The sequence below is a fragment of the Triturus cristatus genome, chromosome 10 (assembly GCF_964204655.1).
Source record: "Triturus cristatus chromosome 10, aTriCri1.1, whole genome shotgun sequence".
NCBI classification, from domain to species: domain Eukaryota; kingdom Metazoa; phylum Chordata; class Amphibia; order Caudata; family Salamandridae; genus Triturus; species Triturus cristatus.
In genome coordinates, this window is record NC_140593.1 from 330,605,402 (window position 1) to 330,628,028 (window position 22,627).

Sequence of the window (22,627 nt, forward strand, 5' to 3'; positions counted from 1 at the left end):
GGTTTCTGATCTTTATGGGGCCATGTGTTTGGCCCCATAAAGATACGAAACCTTTTGCAGCAGAAGGAAGGCAGGCGAGCCCGTCCAAATGGGAAGGCTCAAAAAGACGAGCAAATAGTCATCACCAACTCTATTCCAATGGCTGGCCACCGTTTACCATAAACGGTGACGCCAGCCAATGGAAAAGAGGGGCGGGTCTTAAAGCCCTTTACCAAAAATACCCGTAAACATTAAGTCTCGCCAGCGAGACTGCGCATGCCCGCAGCCTACGCCAGCCGAGACCTAAAAAAGTATGGGCACGTAGTGCCTCTCCGGTCACGCCCACAGGAAATGCCACACATGCTTTAAACAACTGCCGCCCAGTAACTACGCCGGGTATGGGTCCCAGAAACAAAGGTAAAATGGGCTTGCCTGGCTGTCAGTTGCGAACAGGCCATATCAGGATTTGCTCAAACCATTACTCTCTCATCACCTGGGAGTCGACTCCGCTCTACTCCCCTAACTCCGCTCTACTCAGAGCGGTAGAATTCAGCAGTCTACTCTAGTCTAACTTCACCGTCCGAGTCACAGAATGCCTCGTCTTTTTAGTTAGAAGAGCCGTACCCGCCAAATGTAAGAGGCGGGATCAAACGAACGACTCCACAACCAATCACCACTTCAGAATTCCTACAGCGCAGTAGGATTAGCTTGGGGAGCGGTGGGTGTTATCACTAATGATCCAATCCTAGGTCACGTCCCATACTAAAAGTAAAATCCACTCCCACTGGACTCTTATCATGCGTTCAGCCTTAAGATTGGTTGTGGTGAGAACCGGAAGTACAACAGTTGCGAGAGAAAAACATCCTTTGCTTTGAAAGATCACTACTGGCGTCTGTCATGAGGCCGAATTCACGGACGGTCCTTGTAAGTAACAGTTGGTTAAAGTGATGCTAACGGTAAAGGTGGGATGGGTGGATGCTTAATTGGAGCTAGAGAGGCACTGGCTTAGACTTGGTTAAGAGTTTATCTGATGTTCACTCCGTTCTATTTAGAATGTATAGATGCCAGTATTTTATAAATAAGGTGCACAGGACATCTCCCTCCTTTTGGCGTATGTACCAGTTCCCTCAAACACTAAATGAGGCCCTTATACTTTAGCCATTGTAGTAGGGAATTAACATTCCAAATGGGGAGACGAATGCAGCCCACAGGCATACTCGGTGCTTGGTCTGCCATTGGAGAACTTATTCCTGCTGGGTCATCGGTTACTTGAGTACCCAAATTTACCCAATCCTTGTTCTCTTTGGATTGACGAGCTGTACGTTACACAGCTGCTCTCCCCAAGCTTAATTAATCGTTTGCCTCATTAGCCTAATCATGTATATGTTAGCACTGCATTTAAAGACCCAATTTCTAGTCGTCTGATTTTTTTCTTCATGTCGTTATACTCATTTGTGTTGAAGCACGCAGAAAATTGAAAGCAAACAAAAACCACAACTTCCAGAAGGCTCATGTGTGCTGAAGTAAAGCCCAGGACTAGAAACATGGGTGTTTCGGGCGCTGGTAACCTTATCTGCCCCACAGTGTACATGTATTAACCGTACCAGGTTGATTTTTCCACTATAATGCGTTTGGTGTTTATGATGGTTACAGTCCCGCTTACTTTAACTGCCATAATTTCAAAGAAATTAAATGTCTTTGGAAATTTGCAGCAGCATGGAAGAAAAAAGCAAACATGCTATAATCTGGGGTAGCTCTGTGTAAATGCACTTACAATGCACTACAATGTAATTTTTCATTTTCGTTACCCTGTGTTAACTGCTAGGGCAAGCAAAATTAATTTTAAAATTGTGTTTTTTCAGTTTTTCATTGCACATAATTATTACAGTAAATACGTGGTCCCAACATATGTTAAATGAAGACAGTATTTCTACGTTTAGCAGCATCACCAAAGAGAGATGCAGATGCCTCATGAACATGGCATCTCAGTAGACACCACTTCTTTCTAATTTTGTTTTAATCTATTCTTTTTATTTGGTATATCCTAAAGAGCATAGCAAACACAACAAGATGATGGACGGAGTTCTGAAACGTTTCAACGACTCAACCCCACGTCACAGACCTGGGGTGAATCCATCATTCCTTTGCTCATTGTGCCACCCCAGTTTGGACCCCACACCTCATGGGAACAGTCCAGCCCGAACTGCCAGGCCAGGTCCTCCCTAGGCCGGAAACAACCATATCCTGGGACTGGTTTTGGGGTATCACCCCTCAGTAGCCAGGCTAGCTTGAATCCAGTGGCTAAGCAAGCAAGGGACTCGCATCTGGGCATAACCATGGCCACTTAGGGCAAACATAGCAAACCCAACAAGATAATGGACGGAGTGCTGAAACCTTTCAACTGCTCACCCGCAGTCACAGACCTAGGTTGAATCCATCGTTCTTTTGCTCGCTGTGCCACCCCACTTTGGACGGAGCCATATGCAAATCAGTCTTGACCTTACTCCTCATGGGACGTCCAGCCCGAACTGCCAAGCCAGGTCCTTCCTGGACCAGAAACAAGCATACCCTTTGCACTTAGGGCGCAAAAGGAATGAATGATGGACGGAATGATAAACAATGCAAACATTCACCTCCAGTCAGGAAGATCTGGGTTTAATCCATCGTTCTTTTGCTCACCAAGCCACCCCAGCTCGGGCCACGTCATAAGCAGATCAGTCTTTACACTGTTCCTCATGGGAACAGTCCAGCACGAACTGCCAGGCCAGGTCCTCCCTGGACAAGAAACAAGCATCCTGTGACTGGTTTCGGGGTATCACCCCACATCAGCCAGGGTAGCTTGAATCCAGTGGCCTGGCAGTTCGGGCTGGACTGTTACCATGAGGAGCAGGGCCAAGACTGATTTGCATATGGCTGGGTCCAAACTGGGATGGCGTAGAGAGCAAAAGAACATATCTGGTGTGCATATTATTAATGAGCTTTTTTCTCTTCTGCTCCTGCCCTGGGGCAAATACCCCTAATTTTGCACGTTTTGCTGTGTGGTTGAATTATTTCCCTATTTGTAACAGTGTGGGCTTTCATGAGCTGGACAATTAAGTGACTTATGTATTTTTTGTTGCTATTTCTTGCAAACTTCCGGCTTTTTTTTGAGTTTTTGCCATTTTTCCTGTTGTTGTCGTTTGACATTATACCCGATGGGCGAAATCAAAACAAAAATGGAACTTTCTGAGAAGAGATTGTCCTTGGGCTCTGGACCCCTAAAAGTTATGGCGCCAGATGTGAGGTCTCTTTCTCCCACCACTCATAATATATCCACAGCTGATCATTTGGCAGTATCTCAGACAATGCAGGAAACGGGGTCCGCTGACCTATTCTACCTAGAGTCCGTTGTGACATCGAGGAGTCCCCCCGTGGCTTGCCTTCAACCATCAGCGACTGCTAAGCAGCATAGGCGGCCAGCCAAGACTTACCATTTGATACCTTATAAGGTGGGATCCTGTTCGTTTTTCAGGTTCCAAGGCCACCTCAAACCACCCTAAATACCTTCTTGCAGTCAATGGGCCAGCCACTGCCCCACTTTGGTTAGCACACCTAAATGAGGCTTGTATTAGAGTTTAAAAACCTACTTGCAGCTGAACTTTCTCTATTTTTGACCGACTGCATGCAGTTGAACAAGGGCCAAGGGGTCTAATTCAAGGTCAGTCTCATACTTTACATGCTTCTCAGGCCTTAGGCACCACCCCAGGGATATCCAGTGGGCTATTTCTGGCCAGTCTATTTCTTTAGCCCCCAAGGTTCCTGGCACTCTAGATGGTGCAACATTGAACAGCCCCCTACCTGGCCATCTCTCTTCATGCTGTACACATCCTACAGCTTCATCATTACACTCTAGCTTAAGCAGAAACGTGGGCTTTTAAGGGACCACCATGGGCAGTAAGGATAGCATACCGCAGTCCCGTCTGCCCCTGGCAGAAGTTCACGCTCCCAATTCAGAGTGACCCAGTGATTGACCTACCTCTATGTTGTGGTTCTTGCAGGTGTTCCACAGTTGCATGAGGGACAAAGAGAGGCCCCGGGTGAGCTTACCAACAACGTTTTGGACTGGTTAGTGAGATCTGAAAACTTACCCTCTCCCAAGCAAATATAATCTTGCTAACTCGTGGGGTGGTTGAGTCCATGCAAGGCTGATCACCCTTGTGACTGTGGTCATCCAGTTTTAGGTCTCCCCATTTGAAGGAATGTTTACTGTTGGGTCCGCATATTAGAAGGGTGGATTCCTCGGGCATTGACATGCTTCCATTGGGCTATTTTTTACAAACCCCAGCACTTTTATAGGTCATCTGCCCCTCAACCGTGTTCATGGACCATTCCCGTATTGGTTCATGCACCCAGTGATCCCGCATATGCGCAAGGGGTTTTGGGTTTCTCCACTTCCAATCTTTTCGACGTCCTTGCTGAGGTTGATTGACCATCCGCCCCCCCCCCACCCCCCTTTAGGGAGCTTCTACAGACATGTACCATTTGAGGCACTGCATGCAAGGAATCAGGGCGTTGAGGACGCACTGGGGGGCCTTACTATGCTGTCTGAGTGATACCTTAGTATCAGGGAGAAGGTCTCCAGACATTACTATGATTGAACGGCCTCAGTTCATTTCACGGGCCGACGTTCTAGCCATGAGACCTCCTGCAGCAATAAGAAATCATAGGCAGAGGGTCCTGTCCAAGCCAGAGTTAACCATTGAGCCATCTACACCCATAGGGGATCTAACTAATTCCTCCCCTATAGTCAGTATGCCATTGACTCAGTCAAGTGCCAAACCCTTTAGGTGCAAACAGGTCCCCTTCTTCAGTGTATCTCCCTGTCCTAATCCTTGCACAGGCAGGTGGTAGGAAAGGGCCTAGCACTGTAGATGTTCAAGCCTTACTCAGCCCAGCCCCCCTTTCACACTCCCCTCCTGGAATATTGCTGGGCTTACCTCCAAGCTGAGTTGCCATGATTGGGCCGAGGTTATTGATTTATATGACCTCTGCCTATTCCAGGCAACCTGACACACCAAGGTGGTGCATCAGATGGGTTATGTTAACTTCAGTAAGGCAGCTCTAGCTATAAATAAGGGGGTGCTATCGGGGTAACTATCCAGGTGGGTTGCATAGCCCTTACCTGCAAGGTGGAGGAACTTACAGTTTTCTCCCTGGACATCTTGTGTATCTCCCAGACCTTCCCGCAGTTCGCCCTGTACATTTATAATGTGTACCTTAGACCTGGGACGCATAAGAGTTTCTTCGACCTTGGAATTGTTAAGCAACTTAGTGGCCCTGATTAAGGAGGAAGATAATGCATGGTCCATCCCTCAAGCTAGTAATCAGGAATGTGGAGGGATGCCTATAAAAAAAGCTAAATGCCATGCTAAAGGGGAGTGGGAGGCCATGAAGTGGGAATGAGTTTTAGATGCTGTGCAAAAGGGAGACCAGTGGTCTTTTTGTAACCTGATGTCAACAGGTTCTGCAGAGGGATTCCATATTGTGGAGACCAATGTCCCTGCTGCCTATTGGGTCATACATATATCTAGCCTATGCTCCCTAATTGGAGAGGCTAGTCCCCCTTTGGTAGCTTCTAACTTTGATACCGTAGTGGACATAAGACACGTGCACTATAGAGAGGAGCCTCCTAGTATTACGCCTCAAGAAGTCAGATCTGCGTTCCTTAAGATCATTCCTAATAAGGCTCCAGGTCCTGATACAATTCCAGGCAACCTCTATTGCAGTGAGATGGGCATTTGGGGTCGTTATTTTTACAGTTATTTCTAATGCTCTATTGAAGTGGCAAACCGTTCCGCCTACTTGACTGAGGGCAGAAATTGTTCCCTTATATAAAAAAAAGGCTGTCCATCACCTCCATCTAATTATAGGCCCATAAGCCTTCTTGATTGTTCCCAAAAGCTATTCAGCAGAATCAGCCTAGGAAGAGTACAAGAATAACTAGTTGCAGAGGAAGTGCTCTTCCCCCCTACAGGCTGGCTTTAGGAACAGCACCAGCATGCTGGACCAGGTCTTCCACGTCCAATTGCTTTTCTGGAAGACCGTGTTTTTTTGTTTTTTTAAAAACATATTTTATTTGTCAGCGTAACACATACAATGCAGATCTCTGAATCCCAGAGACAACTGCCACATATAAGATACAACAATTTGACTTTGACGATTTTACACATTTATGCACAGAAGAATATGAGAGGCATACAAATAAAATCAATCACTGCAAAACTACCAACATCTGTACCCTCCCTCCCCACCCTTCAGCGCACTGTCTCCTTATTCTGTAACAAGATATCACTCACCCAGACTGCCATTGATCTACACAAGAGCTCAACGTCCACAATAACATTCCCGCGGAGGACCTGCGAGCAACACATGGAAAAAGCGTAAGTTACGGGAGAGGCCAACAGGTTACTCTGGGTCTCGGCCCCGGCCCCCTTGTGGCAGCTCCAGACTCCGATAATCCGCCCAGTGTTTCCGGGGGAACCCTCTAGCTTCAAAGATGGGGAGTTCGAGGCCCATACAGACCAGCCCATTTTCCCAAATCGAAACTGAAGGGGCAACCACCGCCTTCCAGGCTCTAGCTATATCCCTCTTCACTAAAGTAAAACCTAGGAGCATGAGATGTCTCTTATAAATATTGCCCCCGATCCCTTCCATCACATGAAGGAGGACAAGCTTCGGCAAACTAGGGAGCTCCCACCCTAGTACTTCAGAGAGACAAGCCAGAAACCTCCCTCCAGAATCGTGCTAGCGCTGTGCAGTGCCATATATTGTGCAACAGAGTCCCCTCCTCATGCCTACAACGGAGACACACCTGGGAAGCCACCAGGCTTGCCCTCCAGAGCCTAACGCTGGTAAAATAGACCCAGTGGAGGTATTTGTATTGAATCAACCGCAGGCTCATTGCAATAGCAGCCCCTCGCGGGTAAGCCAAGGCTTCTGTCCAGTCCTCTTCCTCCATCTGACCTACATCTCCCTCCCAGGCATCCCTCAAACGCTGCAATGAGGGGGAACAGTGCGTGACCAGGGACTGATAGATTTTGGAGATCTTATGGTCGAGGAGGTCCCCCATAAATACCTTCGCCTCTACTGTGTTGAACTCCGGCAGCGAGTCCAGGCCCTCCAAGCTGGGGGAGATAGCATGCGTAAATTGGCATCTGGTAATCCTTCTGGATGTCTTGAAAGGATTTAAAAATTGTGCCCCGCATAACGTCCCCCAGAGCAGATATCCCAATGCTGTCCCAATCGCGAAACCCAGAGAGGCTCAGCAATTGCAGAAAGCGGCCATTGTGCCATAATGGGGTCTCCCGAGTCAATCTGTTCCACCAGCCCATCCTCCAACGCCTGCCTCCAAAGCTGAAAAACAATCCGCGTGGCAGACGGAAGGGGACGCCTCAATGGAGCAGAATAAAGAAGGGTATGTAGGGACCGGTCACCCATGGAGTGCCGCTCCACGGCATACGCCAGGTCCGCTCTGTCCCCATATCACCACTTGTTTAAGACAAGTACATGTGCTGCTACTTAATAAGACCGAATATCGGAGGTTGCCAGCCCCCTGCGAAGACAGTGATTTTGGGAAGCAAAAGGTTCTATGTATTGTTTGTAGATCTCCATTCTGCCTTTGACCTGGTTCTGAGGCTTAAGCTTGGGCAGGCGCTGGCCGATATGGGTGTCCCTAAATATTTACTGGCCAACATCATAAGACGACATGAGCACAAATATGCGCCCGGTGAGGTGTGGTCAACTAGGCGAGCTGACAGACTGCTTCCCACCTAACAAGGGGGGTCAGGCAAGGTTGCGTTTTAGCACCTACCCTTTTCACAATTTATGTGAATGATCTGATTGACCATCTGAACAGGTGTGATGAAGATTCCCCAAGTCTCGCAGGCATCAGGGTTCTTGCCCTCATGTTCACAGACAATACTTTATTAATATCAAAATCACCCATGGGGTTGCAGAGGACTCTAGACAGTTTTGACACTTTTTGCACTAAGAGGGGACTGCAAATCAACGTCACAAAAGCAAAATACTTAGTACTCCGTCCTTGTCGCAACACTATACCCAATCTACGGCTTAATGGCTCCTCACTGGGGCATGTGCACACTTTTGAGTACTTCAGATTGATCGTTACTGAGCAATTTGACTGGTCTCGCCATATTTATCGGTGCAGTCGTAAACTCGAACAACATACTGGGGTGTTGTTAAAAGTGCAAAGAAGCACCAATTTCACTGGTGCTGCAAATTTATAAATACAATGAAAAAATCAAAGAAATGGCCAGGAAGAAAAAATATACAAAAAAGAATTATTTCTCAATAGGAGGCTAAATATTCCTCCATTGATAGAACATAGTCCTATTATTCATTCACATACATTTAAAAAAAGGGAAAAACAATCACATACCAAAGACCAAATGATTACAAAATTTAATTAATGTAATCTAGATAAACTTCATCATAATTTTGGAGTTTCTCTCAATATACCATATACGTATATATACATACACATATAACACTTCTATACAAAATCGCAAAAAATTAATAATGATAACAAAAATGTCAAGTTCCTTCCACCCAAATCGTCTCAAAAAGAGTGTTCACCTAAAACCTATAGGTGATACACTTGGAGGTAGTCTTATTTGCACAAGTGGCTCTAAAGGTATACAGAACCCTAATCACAAAATTGTGCAAAATTTTTTTTCATGGAATAAATCAAACACTTTCTTATCAGACTCCTCTTAACAAAATCTGTCGACGCGGACGCGTTTCGGCCAAATGAAACATCTAGGCCTCCTCAGGACAGGGGTGAGGGAAATGACCAGGAATCCATATGCCTTCAACACTCCTGACAACGTAAATCCAAACGCGATAAAGGGAGAGTGCAGCTCTATTTCATACACTGATGCGCACCTCCGAGCACTGTAAAGTACCACCTCGTTTTGCTGCTACAAGTCTTCAAACAATCGAGGTCCTTCAAAGTATTTTCTCAAACTATCTTTCTAAGGTCACAGGGCACTTTGACTGGTCTCGCCATATTTATCGGTGCAGTCGTAAACTCGAACAACATACTGGGGTGTTGTTAAAAGTGCAAAGAAGCACCAATTTCACTGGTGCTGCAAATTTATAAATAGGCCATAGTGGGGCTGCCCTTTACGGGGTGTAGCTTTGGTGCCACAAGGATGCAGCGACCCTTAATCTAGTGGAAAACAAACTACTGCGCCAGCTGCCAGGTCTCCATGTCAGCACCCCTTTGCTTCTTCTCAGGCTAGATATGGGCAGTCGGCCGATCTCAGAATGGATAGGGATGAAACAAGTCCTCTATTGGAGGAGGCTCTGGTCTACTGAGCTTATATTGGACTGCCAAGTGTTGGAAGAAATTTTGGTTATGCCTGGTTCTGACAAAATCCCATGGATTAGATACATCAGAAACACACTGAGAAAGTCGATCAATGGGATTTTGTGGGATAACCCGATGACGACATGGTCTATTAGTAAGAACACCATTAAAGCCAATTATGGCCTGCACACATGCACCTAATGCAGTCACAACCCTCCTTTGGCCCCCTGACCGATGCTTTCCTTCTGGTGAAGGATAATTTTAAGACCGAGCAGTTCCTTGACGAGATTTAACCTGCGCCAGCCAGGAAACTCTTGATCCAGTTTCGTTATGGCACCCTTCCCCCTGCTCTCCTTCACCTTTGGCTGGGGATGGCCACATGAGCAGGATAGGTGGGCATGCCCCTTCTGTGGTGACAGTCAGGAAACTGTGGAGAATGCAGTGTTCTTCTGTCCTGCCAATGTGAAGGAGAGGAAAAAATGGATACTCCCAGTATGCCGAATGTTAGATGTTAAAAACATGTTGAGGCTCTTTGCATTTTAAGGTACGACATGGGACAAAGCATTGTTTTTGCTGTCTCTCGTTACCGTTTTACAATGAAGAGGACTAGGTGCATGATGTCCAAGCTTACTGTGGGATCTGATATCACAACAGCACAGAGTGCTCCCTGTGTCTATGCTCCCCCCTCATGCACTAGCACTTTGGGATGTTGTAGTCCATGACTGCATCTGCACATTAGTAAAGCATAGGGTGCCCTTAGAGATTTAGTTTTCCCATATGCACCAGCACATTGATAATTTATGGACCAAGATTGTATTTGTTTACTTTTTTTTCCAAAACTCTTTTTAATAAGTCAGCAGATAAAATAATCACATTCTCTAAATGGAGAAAAGAATGTACATTGAGCAATACAATAGCTTTCAAGCCGGTGACTTCTATGACATTTGTAATACAAAAAAATAAACTTTTCGGGTCTGTCCATATCAGCCCCTAACTTTACAAACGACTGTGTCTCATATCGTGTAGTAGTCCATATTGCATACCCATCAGGCCATACCGTCTATATCATAGCTCCTTTTATCGTCGCTTGTCTCTGTGATACATTCTCAGGGGGTCCCAACAGCAGGAGTTTGTGGTGAAGGAGGTTCCAATATGAGGCTCCTGAAATCTGCCCAACGCTTCCAAATTTTTGGGTGCTTTTGCGGGCATCCCAGCGCTTTAAAGATAGGCTGCTCCTGACCCATACACCAATCAAGGCCTGTCTTCCAGGCTCCCAGTTTAGGCGGCGTCTGATCTTTCCACGCCCTAGCTATATCCCTCTTTGCCAGTGTAAGGCCTAAGAATAATGGGTGTCTTTTAAAGCTGTTTCCCCCTATTTCTTGCATGAAATGTAGTAGGGCAAGCTTGGGAAACAAAGGTATTTCATACCCCAACACCTATGATAGGCAATTTGTAACCCCCCTCTAAAATCTGCTAACCGCATTACATTCCCAAATGGTATGTACAAGTGTGCCTTCCACACTACTGCACTGTAGACACGTAGGGGAATCTATCAACCCCACCCTCCATAGTCTGTGTCTAGTAAAATACGCTCGGTGTAAATATTTAAACTTAATAAGTCTGAGGTGAGAAGCTATTGCGGCGCCCCTCGGGGATTCCAAGGCCTCCATCCAGTCGTCACTGTCCAGGGGACCAAGGTCTGTTTGCCATTTATCCCGGAGTAAGTCTAAGGTTGTGGAGAGGTTTGTCACTATAGTTTGATATATCTTTGCAGTCTTGTGCTCCCCCAAGTCCCCCATAAAAACCTTTGCCTCTATCGATTAAACTCTGGGAGAGATTCCAAATGCGTGATACATGGGGATAAGGCATGCCGCAGTTGTAAATATTTATAAAATTGGGTCTGTGACATAGCAAATTCGTTACTGAGCTCCTGGAAGGACTTCATGATGGTACCTCGCATTACACCTCCAACGTGGAAATGCCTATGGCGTCCCATTGTCTAAACCCCACTAAGGTGGACACCTTCGGTATAAGTCTGCTCTGCCAAAGGGGCGTCTCTCTCGTCCATCGTTTCCATCACCTCATTCTGCACATCGATTCCTTCCAAACTCCAAAAACCACACACGTGACCAGCGGAAGTCACCGCACCTCTCTTGGGGTGTATAAAATCTTATGGGGTAGTATGTCTCCCATGAGCCATTTCTCCACTTGGTAGGCTGGGTCGTTGCTGTTCCCATACCACCAATCGTTAAGTACCAGGAGATGGGATGCTGCATGATATTATTGGGTATCAGGGGTTGCTATGCCTCCGCAGTATGTTGATTGGAAGAACGTTTTAACCACAACTCTAGAAGCTTGCGCATTCAAAAAGAAGCGGCTTAGTCTTGAGTTGAGCTGATGGAACCAGAAGCCCGGTATCTGAAAGGGGTGGTTCTGCAGCTGATAAAGAAGGCACGGGAAGAATACCATCTTAAATATCGCCGACCTTCCCAATATGGATAGGGCATACACGCCCAGGACTCCATCTCAGCCTGCGTACGCGTCCAAATGGGAGCGATGTTTCCACTACACGACACCAATTGAGAGGACGAGATGTACTTGTACCCGGCTGTGGCTAGTGTTACTTCTTCCACCCATGTACCCATTTCCAAACATCCACGAAGAGGCCACAATATCGACTTTCTAGCGTTTATAAACAGGCCCAAGTGTTGACTAAATATCTGCATAATGCGGAGTATTCGAGGTCCCGTATTTGTTTACTTTTGAGACTCATTTGACTCAGTTTATGATTTTGCTTGGCTGTATCGATTTTATCAAATAATTTATGATGCATGTCTGATTTAAGCAGGTTTTATTGCTCTTTTTGGTATAGGCTCATTTGATCTTAATCTTTTATACTATGTTATTGTTCTTGCCGAAATAAAGATTTGAACTGAGCTGTTCTTACCACTGTCGATAATGGGTAGGTCAGCCACTGTCTATTTTTACGTATACGTTTGAGGAGTGAATCCCTCCCACCCATCACCACCATACCCAAATATTTAAAGCTGCATTGTGCAACCAGTAGTCCCTCCCTCTCTGACTGTACATGATCGGATTCCATGCATACTGGATATATTCTAGCTTTACTTAGTTTACTGCCAGAGGGTGCCTGAAGTCCGTATGTGCCAGAATTATGTGTGGGCCAAGGATTGGAGGGTTGCTGTGGAAAAAGAGGCCTTCTGTTTAAGGGGAGACCTTATACTCTATCCTATCAAACCAGCAACACTGTTATCTGCTCATTGATACTTTTATACTGGGTCAAGGATCACCAGCTAATGGAAAATGTGGGGTAGACACAGGGCAGTGCTGCCTTGTACCACTCCCTAATGCAGTTGGAGCAGAGAGAGCACCCTTTATCGTGACATGTGCTATGGGAGCCTTGTATAATGGTTTGGTGTATGCTATAATGCTGAACCCAGTGTTTTGTGTTTAATAAATAGGTGATTCCATAAGATACTGTCAATCTTTCTCAAAAAGAATGAGCATTAGAGCTAAAGCAGATAGTATATGCTAGGCTATAGCATTAAAGACTCTCCTGATATTGTCCCTGGTGGATCTGTTAGGCATAAAACCACTTTGGTGTTCATGTTGTAGGTCTGTTGTAGCCTAGATATACAAGTAGCCAACACCATGACTATGATTTTGGTTTCATTACTAGTTGGAGATATGGTTTGTACGAAGCTCACTGACTTTCAAATTTTTCTGGGGTAAGGGTCACTCTGATATGTCTCTTTTCTAGGCTTGAAGGAGACCTATTGATGCTGTAAAAAAAAAAAAAAAAAATGATTCCAGGAGAGTTTGAATTGGGTGTGCTGAGAGCGACTTCTATTGGAACTCGTGCTTTCCCAGAGGTCAGGTGTGATAAAGCATTACTAATTTCATCAGCAGATGGGGTTCATCAAGTGTTCTAGATTGTTCTATAATGAGGTGTGATAGATGGAGTATGATGTAGTTTTATGCACATGCATTGGCAATATCTGTGGGAAATGTGTGGATGGTACTGGTATCGTCCCAAATGCAAAGTATATGGCAGTGGTCTTCTCTCTGGCTCAGTCAGTGGAGTAGCTTACCTATCCTATTCCTATGTTCATATAACCTATTTTGAGATGCTAACCATATCTGTTTTGCCTCATCCAATAGTAATTGTTTGGTACTGAAAGTTGGCCTGTGATATTGATGAAGTTGTGTATCAATTGGTTCTTCAACAAAGCCGCCTTCATTATCCATCAGTCATATCTAACCCTCTTATGATGGGATATAGTTGATATGGCAACCCCCCGGATAATGCCTTCTATGCCTCAAGTGGCTGCTGAGGCGACAGTGTGTGTGTTAAGTTGAAAATGGTGTAGAGTTGTGTTGTATATGGAAATTCTTGCTTAGTGGGCCACCAGGAGTTCAGCCTCCATGGAGAACAATGTTCTGGGTTAGAGCTTGAGATTTGTAGTTTTAGTGGGACATGATCAGATAATTCACGTGCCTGTATTCCCATTGTTAGCTGATGTAAGTATGAGGAGAGACTGAAGAAATCTAGTTGGAATGAGGATTTATCGACTCCTGATATGAGTGTATCCACCTGCCTTTGTGTGGAAGTGTCTCCAGACATCTGATTCTCAAAGTGTTGGCAAAAGATGAAAGGAGATAAAAAGGAGACACATCAGATAGGGACATTGGTAACACACTAATGTATCACCATTGTATTGAGAACAAAATATCTATTGGGCTGTGGAGAGCTGTCAATCGGATTAGTAGAGCAACATTTGCAATTGTACTAATTATAAGTAAGCAACTACCCTCACGGCCCCCTCTCCACTTACATTTCGGAACATTGAAATATCCATCTTATTAACTGGGGTTGAGAGCCCAACTGAATGGGAAGAAACTGGAAAGTCCCATTTCCCCAACATGCTCTGACTCAGTACCTTACAACAAGCTTTCTATGTATTTGCCATTGACAAAGTTATTGATACACTCATGGACAGCTGTCCATCAAGTTAATAGAATAGCATTTGGAATTCTACTAACTATAACTAATCAACTACCCCTCCCTTTCACTTTGGAGCATGAAAGTATCTTTTGTATTAACTAAAGTCAAGGGTTCAACAGTACGGGATTCCTATTCCATATGCCTATGGGTTCAGCAGGTGATGAGCCACATGAGCGAAAAATAAATGGGCTTATGTCAGTAAAAGAGACGAGTCCTGCAGTATTAAGGCCTACTGTTCGGGTCAGTCCTCTTGCATACTATGGTATTGAGTGAAGTGGATAACCCCCTCCCCACCACTTCGTAAAGAAAGACTGTGGGCAAATGCCCCAGCCTCTCTTGCAGATGAGCGTCTCACCGTCTGGGCTCCGGTATACTCTTAGTGCATCTTCTGGTTGCTTCGTCCATATTTGATTGCGCCCAGGTGACGGCCGTAGGCCCACCACTTCCTCTCCTTTAGTCAGTCCCTGTGCAGCTCCAGTCTAGACCATCATCTCCGTGGCGGCTGGTTCTCATGGGACGTCCTCGCTTTTTGATCCACTATGGATGGGTGATCATCAGTGGGGCATAATTTGGCGGTCCGATGTTCTCAAAAAGGTCACTGTTCCCAGGGAGCGCAGCCACAGCCCAGAAGATCATGCTCTCCGATTTCGGCAGTGAGCACCTTCACATTGAAGTCTGCATTGAGGATGCATCATGAGTTCTGAAAAGCTGTGAGGCTCCGATGCGAGAACCTGCATTGTCGTCAAGGCTGCCCTGACAAGAGGTTTCTGATGCAAGGGCCTGCATTGGGAAAGCTATGCATTGGTGATGGTTTCGATGCGGTCTGCAAAGTCAATATGGAGTCCTTGCGTCAGGAGAACCCTAGCAGCAGAGGTGTCGGTTCTGCTCAGGGCTGCACCACAGAGCAAGAGATGCATCAATTCTGCTGGATCCATAGATGGGCTGGCGGAGCACCTTCAGCCCCACTTCCAAGGGTCCAGGACTGGGCTGGCACCACTTGGCAGGATAGAACTCACAGAAGGCAGTGTCCAGGTGCTGGATTCAAGGTTGTTGGAGCCTCATGTCCCTGAGACTCTAGTCGGGAGGACATCCAACTAGCCCTTGGAGTCACTTTGAGGTCCTGTGTTCAACAGATGCAGGTCCAGTCCTTCTCACGCAGGGAAGAGGGCAGACGGTCAGCACAGCAAGGCAGCAGTCTTTAAGAGCAGCAGTGTGGTATTCCTTTCAGCAGCACACCAGTCCTTCCTGGCAGAGTATTCACACGTCCAGGAGTGTACTGAAGAGTTGGTGCCTGAGGTCAGTATTTATACATAGCTTTGCCTTTGAAGTGAGAGTAGCTTTTAGGTTTCCCTTTGAAGTCCCCAGGCATCCTGCCTTCCCTGTCCTGGCTTCAGACTAACTACAGGGTGGTATACATCCTTTTGTGTGGATGCAGGACATAGCCTATTCAAGTGTAAGGAGGTCTGCACCCTGCTCAGTTTGCCCATTCTGCCAGGGATGGACCATACAGTCAACCTCCCTATTGTGTATGGCTGTCTAGGAGGAATAAACAAAGCCCAACTGTCAACAACATCTAATCGTGGGACCCAGGACTGGCTCTGTGCACCAAATGGCTGAGGCAAGAACATGCCAACTTTCTAAAAGTGGCATTTTCAAAATTGTAGTTTAAAATCTGAATTCACCATGAGAGAGTATTTTTTCATTACAATTCCAAAGATGGCGACCATGACTGGTTACCTGCCCCCATTTGGAAGTTATCACTTATTAGAGGTAATACGATCACTCCAATGTTGGCTTATGGGAGAAGTAAGCCTTGCTGTAATGAAAAAAACGAATTTAAGAGTTTTTCACTACCAGGACATGTAAAACATTAAAAGTATATGTCCTACTTTTTAAATACTTTGCACCCTGCCCTCAAGGCTGTCCAGGGCCTACTCTAGGGGTGACATGTATTAAAGAGGAAAGCTTGGGCCTAGCAAAAGGTTTATTTTGCCAGGTCGAAATGGCAGTTTAAAACTGCACACAGGCTGCAATGGCAGGCCTGAGACCTGTTTAAAGGGATACTTGTTTGGGTGGCATAATCAGTGCTGCAGGCCCACTAGTAGCATTTAATATACATGCCCTGGGTACATGTAGTACCACTTTCCTAGGGATTATAAATAAATTAAATATGCCAATTGAATATAAGCTAATGTTACAATGTTTTAAGGTGTGAGCACATGCACATTAGCACTGGTTAGCGGTGGTAAATTGTGCACAGCCTTGAAGCCAGCTAAAACGAGAGCAGCAAAAAATGGAGGAGGAAGACAAAGTGTGGGAGAAGACCGCCCTAAGGATGACCGGTCTAACAGGAAACATTTGACTTGTTGAGCTGAGGCATTTGGGGTGATGGAAAATGATTCTAGATGGGGGTTACACTCTCTTCACAAGATTGATCGGAGAGGAAGAGAGAGATAGCACATACTTTTACAATATGTTCAACCCAGACTGCATCTCTTTGCATCCATGAGTAGCAGAGATCCAGTTTGGTTTGTGGTGTGGACTAAGGTTTTTTAAATTTATTTCTTTTTAGTATGTGAAGGGCAGTTTATGTGATTTGGATACTTGCAGGGCTCTGAACATTTCTTTAACAAGCTTTCCTTTTAATTCTACAAATTTTGGGAGGTTTGAGGGTCAGCTCATCTCAAATCCGAGGTGACTTATTCATCTAGCTTAGGCTCTCTGATCCACAGCACTCTTCATTCTGGAACTTGTAAATCTATTTCTATTTTCCGGTGATAAAAGGGTATTAAATCACAACAACGATTTAGCAGCCTTGCCTGTCCAAGAATTCAAAACTAAAAGAACATGTTTTTCAACGTGAATCTTGACATGCATTGAATCTTATCCCACATCTGATATAAACGTGTACCTTATCACCTTTATGCTTAAGTAGTTATAGAAATGATAATTATCCTAGCCGAATGCATGTCTTCACTAATATAATCTATTCTGTGCTACAATTTATCCCCACCAACTGCAACTCTTGGCAGTTTAATTACCTAACGCCTGGTCCTCTGTTTGTCATAGGTATCTTTTTTTTATTTAAACTATTTTGATCAAAATGTTACTGTTAATTAATTTGACTTTGTCTTATTTAAATGGTCTTTATGGCAAGAAAAACACTGATGGCCTATGTGTAAATTATTTTGAACTCCAGTAGCTTTAATACAACTCTTGACTTGAAGGTGAAAATAGTTTCAGCAACAAGAGACTTCCTGGTCCTAATGGGATCTTTAACCTGATAGCCCAAAACATGCAACTGCACTCTTCCCTGTCTTTCTCCGTGTCCTACAAACAAGTTAATTTATGGTTCTAAATGTGGCAGCCATTTGGTTCCCATTTATAAAAACAAGTTTAACAAAAAATACTAATATTGATCACGTAACTATTGTGTCGGACACTTGAAGAAATTACTTGCTAAGTATCTAAGACATATGGTGTCTCCGAACAATATTTTACCAAATGGCAAAGTGGGGTTTAGAGCCAAATGTGGAACAACGGGTAACCTTGCTGCCACTTCTATTATCATCTAGGGCTCGTCTTAAAAAGTCTGCAAATATTTTATGCTGTTTTCTGGACTAAAGGTACATGTTTGGCAAGTTTAAAATTTGGACAAAATTGGCTTGAAGCTTGATCTACTATGCTTGGTTATGCATTTTTACTCTTATTTTGGTTAGTGTCTTATGGAAGGCTAGCTCTCTTAGACGATTCTCACTATAAACAGCCCTAAAAAGGCTGAATATTTGCACTTTGTTGTTTTGAGATAACAAGGATAGAGATTAAACAAAACGACAAAGTGCGATCCTTCTACATTGGGTGAGGCAGAGAAATATCTTTAACTTATGCTGACAATTTAATCTTGCTGAATTGCATCCATGTAGAATTACACAGGCTCTTAACTGCAATTTTAATTAATTATAATAACTAATTGGGAATGAACTATAAAAAAACACAAAAAGCGGGAACTATGAAAGCCCCCTCAGGTAAAATGACATGGTCAATTATTGGGATTCCAATAGAAATGGTCAAAGAATACAAATAGTGTAGAGTGGAATTTCACTCGATTGCCTTGGGTCCCACAGCTTTATTCCTTTGACTAGAAATGTAATGTGGCTTCTTTAAGGAGAGGCACATTTTTTTGCTGCTTATAGAGCTGATTTTACCACTTCACTTTAAATAAAATTCTCAGCAAACTGGACTTATTTCTCCCGTACCGAGTAGTGATCTGTTGGAGTTGTGCAAAATGTCTACATATTATAAGGGCTAGTGCTCTTCGCTAAGTCTATAAATTTAGCAAAAGCACTGTATTGCAATCACAAAAATGCTTTTCTGTGGTGCTTTCAAATTATTTCTATTCGCTTCGCGCAGCATATTTAGAAAAGAGACTCAATGTAACGTCTTTATTGTGGGTTAATGTGTGACTAAAAAAAATTTGTTTTATGAAAAGTATATTCTATTAAACTTCTACATGTATAAAATATGATAGTTCTGGTGACAGTGAATCCAAAAAAAACAGGGCGATCGTCCTATTTTATCACATGAAGATCCTAAACAGTTGTTCAAGAGACGTATTTGAGAGGTTACAAAGTGCCATGTCAGTGTTATGATTGATATTTAAGATCTATTCCGTTTCCAATACTTTCTGTAAGTTTGTCAGATGTGTGTGTGTGCGCGCGCATATGCGTGCTAGAGGCATTCAAGCCTTCAGGGATCATAAAGTGTGATCTGTTGGGATGACTCTAAGTGGCTGATGCGGAGGGTGGGCGACTTGTACCTAATCCAAAAAATATAATCTGATAGGAGGAAATGCACTGTAGTTAAACATAATGCCTCTAGATTGGTTTGGGGAAGCTAGGGAAATTCTTGCTGCTCATTGGCTAAGAGGCCTCACACACAGTTCCATAACTTGAAATTGGCTAGAGAAACTCTTGTTGGTTATTTAATGGCTGTGGTTTCCTGATGCGTGTGCCCAGCGCAGAATTTACCTGTTGTACAGCAGTATGGAGGGGAGGCGGGTGTGTGTTCGTACTCCTTTGCTTGCACCATGGATAAGGATTAATTTATCAAATAAAATGTTTCTAATTACCGCTGAGCAGTAACAGTGCACATTAACTATTAGAATGCAGAAAGCGGCTACAATGACTATAGTCGAGGAAACTGAATCTTATGTAATGCCTGCAACCGTGTACACCGCTCATCTGAACGTGCTCTGTTGTAATTCCAAAAGTCATTTAGTGATATTTAAAAAAAAAAAAAAAGATGACACTTCTTTACAGCTTTCATTCATTTTTTTATATTAATGCTCATGTTGATGATAACCTATGTCTTTATGTGATTTCTAAAAGATCATAATTTGTAGCTAAATAAGGGTATATGAAAGCAGACTGTTTCATTCTTGGTGGAGCTTAGCAGCCGTACATCATTCCAAGATGTTCTCCATGTTTGTTGGTTGTTGAATGAGGTACTGTTCCGTTTTAGTCACTCTACTGTTTTCAGTGTGTGTGGTCTGGAAGCCATTAGCCACTTTCTATATCCCCATCCACCTTTTACTGTTCCAGGCTGTGGTGTTCAGACAGGCGACAGCAGCAAAACATGAGGCTTCAAATCCAAGAAAGGCCCACAATTTGACCCAAACCACAGTCATAATGTGGAGAGATTGTCTTGGAGAAGCACAATCATGCAACTTCTGGCACGCTGCAAAAATATCCCAGAATTTACTGACTCTGCCAGAAAGTTATCATCTCCAACATGATTAGTTTGTTCCCAAACATTCCTGAAAGTATTGGTATTGTTGGACCTGGCCCTCTGCATGATCACCCACAAACCTTATGCATTTGCCCCTCCTGTTTTCTGAATTAGTTTTGTTTGGCTTTAGTGCTTTGCACTCTTTACAACTGCTAACCAGTGCTAAAGTGCTTGTGCTCTCTCCTTTAAACATGGTACAGTTGGCTAAAACCCATTCGGCACCTTTAATTTACGTCCCTAGAAATGGTACTGCACGTACCCAGGACCTGTATATCAAATGCCACTAGTGGGCCTGCAGCACCATTTGTGCCACCCACCAAAGTAGCCTTTCCAAACATGTTTCAGGCCTGCCACTGCAGCTTCTAGTGCAGTTTTAAACTGCATGTTTGACCTGGCAAAATGAACCTTTTGCCAGGCCTAAACCTACCTTTTTAAATAAAGACTATCCCTAATGTAGGCAATAAAAGCTCATAGGGCAGGGTGCATTGTATTTAAAAATCAGACATGTGGGTTGAAGTTTTACATTCCCTTTAGTGAAAAACTCCTAAAGTCGTCTTTTACTATTGCCAGACCTATCTACCCCATAGGATAACGTTGCGTTACCTTTTTACATATGATAAGTGATAACTTGTGTTTGGGAGCAGATAGGGAAAGTATGTTTACACTCAAAAGAATTGTAATTTAAAACCATCTTTAATGGTAAAGTCTGATTTCAAGCCTCCGTTCTGAAAATGCTACGTTTAGAAAGTTTGAATTTTCTTGTCCTGGCCATTTGGTGCCTGCTGCTTGTGTCCTGGTTCACAAAACTCTGAATAGCTGGCAGTTAGCTTTTATGTATTCTTCTCAGACAGTTAGACAAAGGAGGACTAGATGTTGGCAGAATTGGCCATCCTACCAAGATGGTTGGGGCGGAGCTGTTCCCTGCCCCACTTAACATTTGAAGGGGCTTCCTCCAGCTCACACAAAGTAACTTGACACCAGCCTTTTTGCAGCACAGACTACTTGGAGACTTGACAGGAGAAGGAAGGAACCTTCGAGACCCAAATGGGGAGAGGTAGTATACGAGCCCCCCACTTCAAAGGCTGGCACCAGGCAGAAATGTTGGACCTCTTGAACCACTCATCAGATCACTTGTGGACCTGTGGAAGACTCAGAAGAAGATTGACTCCAAGGACTAGCTGACTGGCCTCCTGCTTTGCGCTACAGTGACACATGAAGCTCCAGAGGTGCCCTGCAGTTGCCCAGCTGGCCAGTAATTGGACCTGCCTAAACCCTGCTGACCTCTGCTAGAGGGAGTCCCTAATCCCCAAGATGTGCCTCCCCAAGTCCTGGATCCCTGGTTGACATTTGAGCGCACTCCTCTGCCAAGAAATGTGAAATCCAAAATCTGGACTCTGCGACCGGGCCATTTTGAGCCTAGACTCTGCTGTCCGCGACGCGCGGCAACATGGGGTGGCAAGGTGAGCAAAGCAAAACGATGGATTAAACCCCGATCTTTGAGCCTGGAGGTGACTGTTTGCATTGTTTATCATTCCGTCCATTATTTGTTCTTTTTGCTTTTGTCGGCCTAAGTGGGAAGAGTATGCCCAATGTGGGTCCTGTGCTCACTACGCCACTGGATTCTAGCTAGCCTGGCTGAGGGGTGATTCCCTGGATGCTTGTTTCCAGTCCAGGGAGGACCTGGCTTGGCAGTTCGGGCTGGATTGTTCCCACGAGACTGATTTGCATATGGCTGGGTCCAAAAGGGGTTGGCATGGTGAGCAAAGCAAAACAATGGATTAAACCCAGTTCTTTGTGACTGGTGGTGAATGTTTGCATTGTTCAGCATTCCGTCCATTATTTGGTTTTTGCTTTTGAGCGGCAACATGGAGCGCCAGTGAACCAGACTCTTTGCGTTAAAGCGATCACCAATGACTCAATATCTGCACATGTACTCTACAACACAGACAGCCTGCTGTGACTGCAAATATGAAGATTGTCCATTGTCTGTCCTCGATACTTGACTGGTTCCTCACACTACAGTGACAATCGTCTTCAATGCCTAGCCTCCTGCACCGCAAAATGCACTCTTCGCAAAGGACTTGAAAAGTAAATATTTCAGCAGGGCTAACCTTGTCCCTCTATCTGGCCCACTTTCCATCGGGGTCAGTCAGAACTTGTGGCTTTCCCCCTGTCTAGCACAACCAGATTATCGCGAGTGACGCTTTGTGCTTTTAGGTGCTATACTTACATACAACTTTGAAATTGCATGTCTCCTGTTCTACTGATAAGATTTTAGTTGTTCTGGTATAATTTTATTTAATAATATTGTCCTCAATTTTCTTAAATTTGTGTGATTTTTCCATTTGTTGTGTTTTCAGTTTTTTGCTGTTTTTGTGCTTGCATGAACACTTTACACTTTGCCTCTAAGTTAAGCCTGACTGCTTTTGTGCCTAGCATACCAGAGGGTTAAGCACAGGTTAATT

General features: G+C 44.5%; 1 protein-coding gene across 3 annotated transcripts in view; it reads left to right on the forward strand.

Annotated features, from left to right (window-relative positions):
* Positions 1-377: 377 nt before the first annotated feature.
* Positions 378-22,627, forward strand: part of CCDC126 (coiled-coil domain containing 126) — a 105,233-nt gene continuing 82,983 nt past the window's right edge. Inside the window, exon 1 of one of the 3 annotated variants that reach the window (XM_085631536.1) lies at positions 378-396. The gene's annotated coding sequence lies outside the window, so the exon portion shown is untranslated. Of the gene's footprint in view, positions 397-754; positions 904-22,627 lie in introns of those variants that run through there. The other 2 variants (XM_085631533.1, XM_085631535.1) reach the window with 2 other exon arrangements.